This window comes from Gossypium hirsutum, chromosome A08 (genome assembly GCF_007990345.1).
Source record: "Gossypium hirsutum isolate 1008001.06 chromosome A08, Gossypium_hirsutum_v2.1, whole genome shotgun sequence".
Classification (NCBI taxonomy): Eukaryota; Viridiplantae; Streptophyta; class Magnoliopsida; order Malvales; family Malvaceae; genus Gossypium; species Gossypium hirsutum.
Window position 1 is genome coordinate 68,808,521 of NC_053431.1, and position 13,303 is coordinate 68,821,823.

Genomic DNA, 13,303 nt, shown 5'->3' on the forward strand with positions numbered 1-13,303 from the left:
AATTATATCTTCACAATTTATGGTGAATTTCTAAAGTAGGAACAGGGGATTCAGAAACTGCTATGACCCTGTTTCACTAAAATTCAAATATCTTCTAACATATAATTCTTTTACCTGTTTCATTTGTTTCATGTGAAACTAGACATAATAAGCTTCAACTTGATATGTAGTCCATCACCAAATTCAATTGCTATGATTTTTAGTAAATTTTCAAACTCATGTCAGTGTTGCTGCAGTATTCTGTTTATGGCAAATTTCATCCCTCTTATGAGTTTTTATGCACTAAGTATCTTAATAATTTTCCTTATCATCAAACATAATCTAAACTTACCATTTTTATAATTTATCATTATCAAATATTTTCTCAACCATTCTGTCACCATATCATAAAATCATTTACACAAAATAAGTATATTGCTATACATGCCATACTTAAATTTACAAGCCATTTACCAAAAATCTTCCGGATAGTGTGACTGAGCCTTCGACCCACGACTCCTGAACTGGCTTGTCCAAAACTACAATGAGTAAGAAGGAGGGAGTAAGCATAAATGCTTAGTAAGTTCATATGTAAATAATAAATAACATAACAAACAATAAAACTAATCAACATTAGCATATATCATCAACACACTTATCACATTTTTTAATCATTTTTCATCATCTTATTACCTTATCGTGGTTGTAATCAACACTCAACCCGAGGGTTAAATACATACCTGTCCAAAATATCCATTTCTCATCACTTACCAATACGTCTCTTTTCATCTCGAGTATTCCTCCATTTGAGTAAAACTTTACCCGTTGAACACATCGGAATATAATTCGGATACATGGATAATTTGCATATAAGTGCCACATATTCAATCAAGCAATCATGTAACCCGCCCATAAGCGAACTCGGACTCAACTCAACGAGCTCGGGCGTTCGCATCCATAAGTGAACTCGGAATCAACTCAACGAGTTCGGATGCCTAGTTACATCTCACGAACTCGGACTCAACTCAACGAGTTCGGATGCTCAACCATCCTAGTGACATGTCACTTGTATCCTAATTTATTCCTAAGGTTCAAACGGGCTTTTTCCTAGAAACACTTATCCTTGCCGTCTTCCGTAGAATGCCGAAATCAATACTCAGTAACAATTATATTTAACAAGTAGCTCACATAATTTACATATTATTTGAAATTAACCACAAAGCATACATTTCATAATAAAATTCAGCATAACATAAAATTAACATCAATAACTTAAAAATAACCATTATGCTACATTATTTACACATGAACTTACCTTGGTACCAAAATACAAGGATTTTGCAATCTAGTCCACAATCTTTTCTTTTCCTCGATTGAGGTCGATTCCACGTCTTTCTTGATTATGGAGCTTGGAAGCTTGAAACAAACCCTAGCTATGGAGAACCCTTGAAATTTCGGCCTAATGAAGAAGATGGACAAAAATTAGCTTTTAATTTTGTTTTTAATTCATTTTAATAACTAAATGACCAAAATACCCTTACTACTAAACTTTCCAAAATTTCCTTCCATGTCCTAAATTTGTCCATGAACTTAAAATTGGTCAAATTGCTATTTAAGACCTCCTCATTAATATTCCAAAACAATTTCTTACTAAAAACTTCTGGAATGCAAGTTTTGTAACTTATTCGATTTAGTCCCTACTTTCAATTTAAGCACTTTAGGCATAGAATTTCATCACGAAATTTTCACACAATCATGCAATCATATCATAATCATCAAAATAATTATAAAATAATTATTTCTATCTCAGATTTGTGGTCACGAAACCACTATTCTGATTAGGCCCTAACTCGGGATATTACAAAAACCATGAGGAACTAATCCCTCTATGGAGGATTAGCGAGTGAAGGTATGATCTATTGACTATTTTGTAGGGTTACTCAATGGATCAGCTGTTTGGGAAAGAAAGAACGTGAAACAAACCCTAGGCCTGACAATCCCAAGAAGTCATCAAGGTGGGAATTAACCCAAAATTAGTATGGCCCATCCGTGAACACCTTTACCCCAAGCTAGTCTGGACTGTGAGGTCGGAAGATAAATAGTCCTTACTGAATTGTTATGTTAGTGGAAGATCGAAAGATCCTGCTGGGGTAGCAACTAGTTTATTAATGAGGAACATGAAACGACAATTGATGGGGATTACCGAAGTGAGCTAATGACCCATAATTAAGATTTGATTCATTCTCCTTTTCTATCTCTTGAAGTTTATTTCTTTTATTATATTTTTTTATTATTATAAAAACCCTAAAAACCCTATATTTTATGTTTTCATACTATAACTAATTTAAAGTACTAATTAGATCTTTTAGTGTTTAGGTTAGAATTGATTTGACACTCACCTCCTTCTCGGAGTACTCACCTAATTCATTGTAAAACTATATTAAAACTTGACCCGTATACTTGAGAATACAGCTTCTTATTTCTATATTTTATTACAGTATTCACACTCGAAACATTAGTATGTTTGGAGGGGGTTAGAGGTTGATAGGGTATCCGTATGTCTAGGAAGAGACCAAAAGGGTGACTTAGGTGGTAATCCTCAATGAAGATGAGACCAAGAGGATATTCTTAGCTAAGGGTGATAAATAACTCAATCGAGGGTAATTAGCGACTTAATTGATAATTAGTGATTTAATCGAAAATAGGCCGGGAACTCATATCGTTGACACTAGGAACATGAAATTCTATTAAGTTATTTTAGACTCCTTAAATTAATTAGGTTATTTTAATTTAATTAGTTTAATTCATATTTTAATTTTAGATTCACACTACTAATTTGTAAATCAATTGGATTAGTAATTATTTTCAGTAATTAATTTAATAATAAATTTCTCTTCTGCAATCCCTTGGGTATGATCCTCAGAATACTTATCGGTGTTCTGTTGTAACACAAAACTATATTATAATTTGATCTATTCGCGTGTAGATACCGTACTTAATTTATATATATATTTATTTGCACAATTTTAATGCTAAATGTTTGCACATTTGGAGCCCGTCAACACGTCAGATCAAATCGTTCGAAGCTCCACTATCCTATCATCAAATTGGTAGCTTTTGGATCACTTTGGGTTTTGGGATTGTGGCATGTATATAGGGATTAAATGTTAATAAAGTGGTCACTATCTTGATCATTTGGTATGTTGGATATTTTTGGCAAATATTAAGTTGTTGAAAAGTTGGTATTTACTGAATGGTGTATGAGTTAGCTAAGGTTTGATGTGGTTTAATTAATGATTTTAAACTTGAATATGTCATTAGATATGCTAAAAGTTGAGTTTTGAAGAAATGTTAAGTTAAATGAATAGATGTGCATCTATGCATAAGTGTTTTAAATGGAAATGAAATGACATGATTCAATATGACTTGACTTAGGTAAAGATTGACAATTGAATGATTTTATTTGGACTGGTATTTGGTGGAATGTATGGAATTGAATAATTAGTAATATATTGAACCTATGTTGAAATGGTTGAATGTAAATAGTTAAATGACTTGGTTTGACATGAAATGTTACGTGTTTTGGTATGTTTTGGTTCAACTGAGTTTGGTATTTGGTGTAAAAGCTGGTTTGTTTGTTTGTTTGGAAACATGAAATAGGTACCAAATGACCCAAATATAGGGTCCTCATCTTGAAAAGCATCTTTCCTCATCACAACATTGGTCGATAGTAAGTGACGTCGTGATGTCGTGGTGTGACATATTGTTTTGGTGATCTCTCAAGATGGAATTGATGATGTTATGACATCATCCCTGAACTTTTAAAACCTTACAATTTGACCCTATTTTGTGCTTGGGCTAATATAAAAGCTTTTGTAAGCTCAATTAAGACTTGAATTTGATTATTTATCATGAATTGAATGTATTTGGCATTAGATTACAAAAGTAAAAGATTAATTACCGTAAATTTGACTATAATTGTTTATTTGTTGTAATTTGATGTCAAATTAAGCTCCCTAGTACACTTAAAGAGCTTGTTTTCGAGCAATTGATATGTCTCTTTCATGCTTTTACATAGTTTTAGTTCTTTCCACAAATAAGTGATTAGTGTTTATTTTATGCTATTGTGAGACCCAATATGACCAATTGGTGTCTGGGGCATCTAACGAGGTTGGTGGATGATGTAGGGAGCCCATGGTGGCCCAAATGGAGCTAGAACATCATTGAAGAGGGTATCACAATATCGAAGCCTTAAAGTCCTGATAGCCTTGATCGTGTTGAAATAAGGAAGCTTAAGCAACCAATAGTGGTACCATGGTAGTGGACCATAGGGTATTGCGATACCCAAGACTCTCAAGGACCCCCATTTCAATATTGGAGTTGTTATCGCGATACCAGGTCCTAAGTATCACGATATCACTAGTGAGGGAGAGAAAAACCAACCATAGGGGCAGTCCTTGTCTTGCATGTCCCCTAACTAAAACTAGACATTTAGGGGCAATTTGGTTAATATTTTTGTACGTGAACTCTGTTGAAATAGGCCAAATTGGCTAAAGCAAAGGACACACTTCACATTTTTAAATTTTTAGGATTATTTTGTTCATCTTGTAGGGTTTTGTTTTCTTTTCCATAGTCTAAGGTTCGTTTCTTTCTTATTTTTATAGTGTTTCTTACTTTCTTAACACTCTACCTGAATGATAACTCTTGAAAAGAGTTATATTTCATGCCTTTAGACTTAGTTAATTGCCTATACTTAAGTGATTTTAGTTGCATTTTAGGATATGGCATTATTATTTTTAAAGCATTGCATTAAAGAGCTTGGATCGTGCTTAGGTGCTATTACATGTTGCTTTCAATTGGCCGTTGGAAGGACTTGTTTGGTGGTTGATTGGCAGGTCCAACATGTAGGAGAAGAAGTAGAGGATTGAAGGTTTGACATGACAAATTTTGGGTAGTTTGCCAACACAAATGCTATGGCAATACCTAGAAGATGCCTAGTTAGCACTTAATGCATACCATTCTCAGTCCTAGATGTACTTGTACCAAAAAAATCCACCTGGAAAAGAGAAAAATGATTATGGGCTGATGGACTTACCCAGAAGGTCAAACCTATAAAAGCCAAAAAGGGAACCCTAAAAAGGAAGTTTTTTCGAATAAAAGAAAAAGAGGAGCAGCTTTTGACAGGAAAGGAGGGAAGGACTAGGAAGGAAGGTGGCTGAAGAAGGAAAAGATGACTGCATCATCTTTGGCAATTGTAAGACATTGTGTTGCCGGTGTTGAGAGCTAAATAGGCAAAAGCCAACATGTCGAAATTTCTTCTTTGATTCTTATCACATTTCCTTTAGAACCTAATTGTAAAAGATAATGTTGATTACTAAATTAAACTTGAACTCGATTTATCCAACTATGAACTAAATCTCTTAGCCTTGGGATTACTTGGCTGAACCCTTTAATTTCTATTAATGTTCACAATTTAAATTGGAATTATTCTGCTATTTTATTTAATGGTAATTCATGTTTATTACAGGATGTGTATTGATGAATATGTAGCAAGTTATTAAGATAACTTAATGCCGACACGGTTAGGTTATTTGGATAAACATTGGATAATATGAGTTAATGAAAAAATATTTATTCGTAGCAACCTCTAGACATAGAGCCTTGCCTCATTCGAAAGAGCATAGACAATATAAGTGGTACCCAAACTTAAGTCTATAAACATATAGTATATTACGGAAGCTAGCCTAAGGTTTGCTCTCAAGAGAAGCAAACTACTATAGAAACCTATCGAGCAGTAGAATGTTCAAGATTTTCCTGTGGCATTAATAGTTAGAGAAGGTAGATGCATCAGTAATCCCAGCTATCCTAATCAACATTGCAATTACTTAATCTTCTTTGCTATAGTTATTTGGTCGTGACATTCTTGTTTTGTTTACTTGTTTTGTGTTCCACATTTTATACATCATCATTCTCTCATTTTTCCACCACATTCTGTAACACCCTGATTTTGGGCCTAGTCGGAACAGTGATTTCGGGACCACAAATCCGATGATGAAAATTTTATTTTTTATTATATTTTTATGGTCTACGATTTCACGGGATAATTTTCTAAAAAAATTTCGTTTGAAAATTTTGACGTTCGGGCACTTAATTTAGTCAAAAGGACTAAATCGTAAAAAGTGCAAAAGTTGAGTCCTACATACTAGAGGTGTCCAATTGTTATGAAATTTTAAATTGAGGGTCCTTAAATGGTAATTAGACCATTGGTTAATTGCTGGACAAAAATAGACATGAAATGGGTGTAATAAAATACTTTTAAGTTAGGGGTATGTTGGTAAACTAATAATTAAAAGAATTAAAAAAGGGAAATAAGCCAAATTAGCTATCACCTTCTTCATTCAACCGTTTCTACCGGAAGCAGCCATGGTTAAGGTTTGTTCAAACTCCCAAGCTCGATTGTAAGTGCTCCCTAGCCCCGTTTTTAAAGTTCTTTACATTTTTGAAATCCCGGTAACTTGGTTAAGCTTATTCTAGCAATAATTTAACCTAGGGTTTATATTTGGAAAAATAACAATAGGTGAAATGTGTTTATTTTGATGTTTTATGGTAGAATATGAAGCTTGAAATTGTGTTAAACAACCTTTACTAAGCGATTTTACGTGAAAACGAGTAAAACGACATAATCGGTAAAAATACCTAATGTTCATAAGTACATGCTAGAGTGGGAATTTGAGGTTTCTATAGAAGGGAAAAATGATTAGCATGTAATAAAACATAAGGAAATAGGATGAAGTTTAATTTACGAGCCTAGAGGAAAAAATGTAATTTTGACAAAGTTCAGGGAAAAATTGTAATTTTGCCAAAATATGATTTTGGGTTAATTTGAATAATGTGAGTCCTAATTAGGCTATATTTGAAATGATAGATCAAGGAAAAATCGAAGTTTGGGCTAAAATCGAAAAATATCAGGTTGTGGACAAAATAGTAAAAATGACCATTTTCGTATACGAGGTAAGTTCATATGATTTTTAATAATTCGATGTGTAATTTAATGTTATTGCCTTGATATTAAATGAGATGTAAGTTCATGTGTGAATGTAGTAACAGAATTTTCATTTTAAGTAATTTAATGTTATTTATATGATATGACGATTATTATCATGAAATATTATGCTTTGTGGATTATTATTTAGTAATATGCAAATTATGTGAGCTACTTGATAAATATGAAATGCTACCAAGAATCGGTTCCGACATTCCGTGCAAGACAGCAAAGATGTGTGATTGAGGAAAATCCCGTTTGAACCTTGGGAATAGATTAGGATACAAGTGACATGTCACTAGGATATTTGAGTTCTGAACTCGTTGAGTTGAGTCCGAGTTCGTGAGATGTAACTAGGCATCCAAACTCGTTGAGTTGAGTCAGAGTTCACTTATGGATGCACACACCCGAGTTCGTTGAGTTGAGTCCGAGTTCACTTATGGATGGGTTACATGGTAGCTTGGCTACACATATATTCCGCAGGCTATTGAGTTTGTCTAGCTATGGGAATGACACTTATGTGCATGCATTCTGTGTATTCGATTATATTCTGAGTGTTCAAAGGGTAATTTGGCGAAGTATTCGTTGATGATCCCAATGAGATAAGCCATTGGTGAGTATGTCTTTGAGTTATGTTACAAGTTGTATAGGTATGTACACTAAACTTATGTGTGATGCCTTGACATGTGCTGATCTATGATGTATATAGTATTTGGTGAATATTATGAAAATGACATGATTTGGAATAAGTCCTTGCTACTTGATGACATTGAGATTATGGATTTATGCTTATGAAGCATAACTATGTGTTCTTACCATTATGAATGAAATGATATTGTATGGATTTGGTGAATAATTGTAATGAATGAGTAAATTTAGCCTTGGCAGTTTTGGGTTACTGTAGTGGTGCAAATTTGGAAATTCACCATAAATTGTGGAAATTGAATTAGGGGCTGAATAAAATATGAGGTTAAATCCCAATGAGTCTAGTTGCACATAGAAGAAACAGTATATGTAATCGAAATTTATATTTTGAGATATTTAAATTGTTGTGAGACAGAGTTTGAATGACTTCGTGATCCCTTGTTTCAATTTGAGAAAATCATTAAAAATGATATAAAAATAATTATGGGTTGTAATTTATATTATTAAAATCCTTAATGAGGCTATTATCTAGAAAGATAGATGAGAGCATTATCAGGATTTTGTACTATGAGAAAAATAATTTTTAGTAAATAGAGAATAGAACTATTGGACAGCAAAATAGGGGAAACTTTAATGAATAAACTGTACTAATTGGCTAAACCAAAAATTTTGGAAATTTTATGGGAGAAAGGTATATGAGTCTAGTTTCAATGAAATTTAAAAAAACTTAATTTGGAGTCTTGTAGCTCCATATATAAATGAATTAGTAACTGTAATTCGGTAAAATAGCTTAATCTGAACAAGAGTAAACTGTACAGTTATGATGTTTTACCTTAAAAAAAACATGTGGGTAATTGCTTATTGACTTCATATGGACTTATTAAGCGTAAAGCTTACCCCTCCTCTCTACTTCTTCAATTTTGGCAGGTCGGCTCGAGGTTGGAGATCGTCGGAGGCAAAATCACACTATTAAGCTATCATTTTTGAGAGAATTAATTCAAATATTAGAAATATCAAGTGAGTGGCATGTATAGGAAGTTGATTTGTGATATGTATTATTATTATGACTTTGACCATATGTATCGGTCTGCATTGAGTCATTGTATATGATCATGAGATGTGGTCCTTATCTATTATGGTTTGTAAGTTTAATTTATCATGCCATGTCCTATGTTTTGATGTGATGATATAGTTAGCTTTGTTTATTATGCAAGATTGGTAATACATCAGGTAAGTTAAATGCAGGCCGGTGGATCATGAATTAAATGAAAATGATTAATGTTGCCTTGAATATGGATGTTTAATAGACAAATTGGTAACTACATTATGATGGTATAAAATGAGAGTAAGATTTAGCATGTCTAGTTCTAGTTAGTGTAAGAATGTATATTATATACAAGATGGTAAGCAAATATGCTTAAAGTGAATCACATGTTTTTGCATGATTATGAATGTGTAAGTGCTCATTTATGTCACATTATATGTCTTTAAACATGAGTCTATGCATGTGTTCGAAAAGTTTTGAATTAAATGAAATTTTATGGCCCGGTTTTCATTTATGTGTATGGTTAAGTCTAGTAATGCCTCGTACCCTGTTCCGACCTTGGATATGGGTAAGGGGTGTTACATTTGGTGGTATCAGAGCTATAGTTTAATCGATTCTTGGACTAACCTAGCATGTGTAAAAGTCTAGTCATACATGCCACGGATCCGTGATAGTGTAATGTCTCCCGATGCGTAAGAGCATCGTCTTATTTAGACAAAGGTACTCTCCAACCGAGTTGCACCGACCATGTTCAAGGTGATTGAAGGTATTTGAGTAAAATTATGATTATGATAAGTTTCGGTTCAGAAAAGTATGAATAAAAGTTATGATATATATATGTGATAACACGTGATATAAAAGTTTATGTTGTGATAAATATCTATATTTGCTTAATGTTCATATGATGTAGTGCACCTAGCTTACTTGACAAGTTGAATGGGATAAATAAAAATTCGTAGAGGTATGAGTAAGGGTTCATAATATCATGATACGAATGAAGATGTCATTGTCTTGATTGGACATTGAATGTTGATGAATGTTAATGATATTTTTATGAGATAAAGAATTATAACGAAATGAACTTATCTATGTTAAATTGTTTGGACTGAATTATATGATTGTAATGATATGTATATGATGATACACGAAGTGAAAGTTATGATTGTGATGCAAATATTCATGTTTGTTTGGCCCTTATGTGATGTCATGAGCATGATTTATTTGATTAAATGAATGGATAAGTAAAGCTATCCAGAAAACATAAGATGCATGCATAAGTATACTTGTCTAAATGGGATAATTGGAAAATTGGTGTAAACCAATATGAATGTTGCGTTGCCTAAAATGAATGACATGATTTTGACGATGTTGCTATGATGATGAAAGTTGTGTCATGTGTATATGTATAAGAAAGTCGAGTCAGAGGCCCTACAACCCCTCCCCTTATCGAAGTGGTGCTTATAATGGAATTTCATGAGATTTGTACTGAATAAGTTCCCGGTTGAAAAACCAAAGAGTTCAATGATAGAATAATTATAAGTATGATTAGAGATTGAGAATGAGTTGATAAGTAAAGTCAGAGCTAGAAAAGTATCAGGTCGACATAAAGATTATTAGAGTTATGCATTGTCCCAGTTAGAGAATGAATTTACTTTGGTAAATTGAATTACTCAGGTACAAGGTCGAGAAAAGTGTAAATCAAATTTTATTCAGAACTGGTCTTCTTTAGTGAAAGGTCTAACATGAAATTTGTAATGGCTGAACTAGTTGTGGGAAATGATATTTCAAATGTGTAATATCTGGGTGTGACAGTTACAGCTGAACAGATTTAACAGTTTCTTCTGAGATGTTCTATGTATTTATTCGTTCTCAGAAAAATTTCTATGGCTGTTGATCATTTGAAGAAATTCTTGTTATATGGGAATGTTTTCTAATCCTGGTGTTAGATAGAAGCATTGGTAGTCTGACTGGTTTTATAATTTGTATTACTGTATTTCCTCGGGCATTTTATTACATTTCGTCTGATAAGAATTGATGAGAGGATATGTATGATATTATGATATTGTTTCTTCTACTTGATGCTCCATTTGATATATATGTATGGGAAGATACATTGTTCTTGTTATATTTGAGTCCAGTGGGATTAAATGATGTTTTCTTCTGGACTTCTTTTCTCTGAGGAATTTTCGAGATCTTCCATATTTTCCTATGAGTTTGGTTTTCGATTTTCCGGCATAGTATCGTATCTTGGATTTCTTTATTCGGTTTTCTTGTTATCTTTATTCCATAATTTGCCAATTATGACTTATGTTCGAAGTGCGTTCTTCAGCTCGTGATAATCATGACAAGCATGACTATACTTCCGATTTGATCTTGGTAATGTGGTGATTTTAGTATTGGAATTTCTCAAATTTCTGTGTAAGGATTTGACAACAGTAAAGGCATAAGTGATAAAAGCGCGAGTTTCAATCGGTATGGTGGATTACTTCTCTCAAGTAAGTCAATTATAATTAATGACTTCAATTGAGATATTTTGGTTACTTGAGCTAATACAATTGAGATGGTTTTGATTAGCGTAAGGAATGAATAGAAAATGACTACATGATGAATTGTTTAGTGACTAGAAGAAATGATTACTTGAAATGTCATTCAACGGTGCTTAGATCGGCTCAAGTGTTTAATCTGTGTGAATTATTTATTTGAAAGATTTCATATGACAATTATGTCAGGATCATTTTTCCCAAGTCTGACAATAGAATTTCATTTCTTTACGGGTAAAAGGCAAATAGTCTGAACGAGAAGTGTATATCTTTTAGAAAATTTTGATATGAGTTGAAGCTACTAAAAATGATAAAGTTTTCATCTTGCGAAAGCTGAAAATTTTATTACATATTAGCAAGGTTTGGACAAATGAGAATATTGCTAACCAAACCGTCTGAACTGGACTAGTCTGCATTGAGTAAAGATTTCCTAATTTTCAGTAATGCACTGTTGTATGAACGGTGATGTGTTTCAAGAAAATAAGGTAATGTGATAGTTTGGAGCATTTGATGTCACAGAAAATTTGAGTTGTTGATGGGGTTAAATCCGAGCATCAGGATCTACCAGAATTATCTTTGCTAGTATTGATATTAGGATGAGAATGAGAAGGATTATTTTCGAGGCTATATCAGAATTATTTTCGTAACGGAAAGAAGAAAATGTGATAGTGAGTAGTAAACTAAAAGAGTACAGTAAGGATCGACTTCTGATGTTGAATTTCAGATTGGATCTGATTCATGGTATTATTATTCCGAGGCTTATACAGAAAGAATTGTACGAAGCTCACAGTGAAAATTTGCCTATTCATTCAGAGAGTAATGACGTGTACTGTAATTTGATTTAGATGTTATTGGATTGTGATTTATCGATGATGAAAATCAGTATGTTTATTTCGAAAGAATGCAGGTCCCTTTGATTGTTGGATTTCTTGGAATTCTAGTCTCCATAAACCAAATTGAGATCTGGGTTTTATGTTATGATATCATCGGAAACTGAGAAGCCTTTGAAAATTTAAGAACAATTGGGAGTTGAGTCCGTAAGCTTTCAAATCATATGAGAAATTAAAGAGATGTATTGGAGACCGCTTAAGCGAAGGTACTTTGGTATCAAGTATGAGATTGAGGAATTTAAGTGAAGACCACTTTCCCGGTAAGATTTTCGGGGACGAAAATCCTTAAAGGGGGGAGAGTTGTAACACCATGATTTTGGGCCTAGTCGGAACAGTGGTTTCGGGACCACAAATCCGACGATAAAAATTTTGTTTTTTATTATATTTTTATGGTCTACGATTTCACGGAATAATTTTGTAAAAAAATTTCGTTTTAAAATTTTGACGTTCGGGCACTTAATTTAGTCAAAAGGACTAAATCGTAAAAAGTGCAAAAGTTGAGTTTTACATACTAGAGGTGTCCAATTGTTATGAAATTTTAAATTGCGGGTCCTTAAATGGTAATTAGACCATTGGTTAATTGCTGGACAAAAATTAGACATGAAATGGGTGTAATAAAATATTTTTCAGTTAGGGGTATTTTGGTAAACTAATAATTAAAAGAATTAAAAAAGGGAAAGAAGCCAAATTAGCTATCATCTTCTTCATTCAACCGTTTCTACCGGTAGCATCCATGGTTAAGGTTTGTTCAAACTCCCAAGCTCGATTGTAAGTGCTCCCTAGCCCCATTTTTAAAGTTCTTTACATTTTTGAAATCCTGGTAACTTGGTTAAGCTTATTCTAGCAATAATTTAACCTAGGGTTTATATTTGGAAAAATACCAATAGGTGAAATGTGTTTATTTTGATGTTTTATGGTAGAATATGAAGCTTGAAATTATGTTAAACAACTTTTATTAAGCGATTTTACGTGAAAATAAGTAAAACGACATAATCGGTAAAAATACCTAATGTTCATAAGTACATGTTAGAGTGGAATTTGAGGTTGCTATAGAAGGGAAAAATGATCAGCATGTCATAAAACATAAGGAAATAGGATGAAGTTTAATTTACGAGCCTAGGGGAAAATGTAATTTTGACAAAATTTAGGGGCAAAATTGTAA